A 2,378-nucleotide genomic window follows, 5' to 3' on the forward strand; every position below is an offset into this window, starting at 1 on the left:
CCCGCAGATATCAGCGTGATGGGATTTCTTTTGCTTCAACATTAGTGGAACTACTGCAGCTCAAAGTTATGGGGCATTATCTATCCTTTGCATGCTGGGGCGGAACTACAGTCCAGCCTGACGAGGTTTTGACCCTTGTCAGCTTTTCTGCAGATACGGTGATATTAGGAAATCTTTAATCAACTAATGGTATATATAGGTGTGTTTTTATAGTGAACCCCCCTCAAATCCTTTCGAAAACAAAGAAACCCACCGACCCCATGTTACAGAAACAATAAGATAATGAATCCCTAGCTATTCACTTGATTATCATCATCTTTATAATAAAAAATAATATAAATAATGATAAATTTAGAAAAAAGTACTATAATATTTATTAGAAACTCAAAGTTAAAGTAAAATTTAATAAGAATATTTAATGTCATTAAGTGATTACTCTCGTAATGAATTACAGCGTTCTACTTTTATTTGCTGGGATTTGCAATCCCTACTTGAGTATCTCTATACAGATGACTATTTATAAGTGGTTTACGACTAAATGAAAAATGAAAAACGTCTGAAAATTCTGAACTCAGTGAATTTTATCTTTAGATAATTTAGGTCTGATTATTAATATTTATAATATTTATTGTCACTAGAGATATTATCATTATTTTCGTAAAAATGATCGTTTCTAAGTAATATCAAGAATACGACTATATTTACCAGTTATACCTTAGTTGTTATAATTTGTAGTAAAACACGTTGTATTATAAGTAATTATCTCAATCACAACAAAATTTACATAAAGTAAGGTATTAATTACTAGATAAAGGATTTTATTACACAAACAACGTATTTACTATATGTACATCAGTTTTACTATTATTACGACAATTTGTTGTCAGATTGGTAAAATAGTTCTCGACTTGTAATTAGAAAAATTACTACAAATACAAGCTTGATTACTACTTTTTCAACAGTTTGTCGACTTATGAATCGACATTAAGAATTTCATAAAGAACTACTATGAAATTGACATTAATTACTACTTTCACCTCAATTTTAGTTAAGGGAAAATGCCCATTTAGTACTAATTGTCACCCTTCATTGCCCATTCCAATGTAAATCTTTTATATAAGCCCATTTGAATGAAAATAAACTTTTTTTGTGCCCAAATGGTCAAATCTTTACTAAAGTCTTAACAAACTATATTATTTTAAAACTATTTTGCCCCTACCTCTTCAACATGAAAAACTTGGCCGGAACCTCGAACTCCGGTCACCGGCCACCGGAATCCGGTCACCGAATTTTCCCACCGGAATCCGATCACCGGAATTTCCTCGCCGGACTCCGGTCACCGGAATTTCCCCGACCGTAGGACTCTGGTCACCAGAATTTCCCCGGTAACCAGTTACTGACCCCCAATAACCAGCTACTGACACCTAGTAATTAGTTACTGACTAGTTACTGACACCTAGTAACTAGTTACTAACCCCAAATAACTAGTTACTGACCAGTTACTGACCACCAGTAACTGAGTTACTTTGGTCATCGGCCGCCGGAACTGAGTTACTGACCCCTAATAACTGAGTAATGATTCCTTAAAAGGCTATTGACCTTAGGTAACTCAATTACTAACCCCTAGTTAGTAATTGAGTTACTAACCCCTAGTTAGTAATTGAGTTACCGACCCTCAATAATCGATTAGTGACCCCCAGTAATCGATTACTACCTTTATGAAAACTACAAAGTACGCACTTATTTGTCATGCTTCCCCACAAGGATCTAACTCTCTATGAATCTATATCTCAAGCAGAAGCCCACGTCCACCTTGCAGATTAGTAGCTCCGGCCAGCAAGCCCAAACACACCAATAGAACCCCAAAAAAAAAAAAAACCTTAACCAGCGCCGGTAGCACCAGAGCAGGGGACAGCCTTGTCGATTACAGTGACGGACATGTCCGACCCGATTAGAAACTGTCGGGCTGTGGTCAACCCGATTATTCCAGCTCCGATGATCAAGACATTGAATGTTTGGGATGCGGATACCGGTTCCGAAACCGAAGAGCGAGCGGGTTCGGATCGGGTTGCGGAGGCAGAGAATGAAATCGGTTTCGATTTGAATTTGGAGTTTGATTGAGAGGCGAAGTGGCGGAAGGAGTGGAAGTAATTCCGGGAAGAGAATACGGCGTCGTTTGTGTGAGGGTTTGGGTGTGAGAGAAAGGTGGAAGCTGAAGCCATTATTGGGGCTTTGAGGGTTGACTTGCCCATATTGAAACTTTGAATACCATTTGAACCTGGCGGCAGGTTTGCCTATTAGACTAGCTGAGAGAAAGAGAGTCGTCAAGGTTGTGTCTGTCGTCGAAGAAAGGAGAGAGAGAGAGAGAGAGAAGGAAA

At 38.1% G+C, this 2,378-nt stretch overlaps 1 pseudogene; it reads left to right on the forward strand.

Annotated features, from left to right (window-relative positions):
• Window positions 1-121, forward strand: part of LOC101312658 — a 10,456-nt pseudogene extending 10,335 nt beyond the window's left edge.
• The last annotated feature ends 2,257 nt before the right edge of the window (window positions 122-2,378 follow it).

The sequence above is a fragment of the Fragaria vesca genome, linkage group LG6 (assembly GCF_000184155.1).
Source record: "Fragaria vesca subsp. vesca linkage group LG6, FraVesHawaii_1.0, whole genome shotgun sequence".
Lineage (NCBI taxonomy): Eukaryota > Viridiplantae > Streptophyta > Magnoliopsida > Rosales > Rosaceae > Fragaria > Fragaria vesca.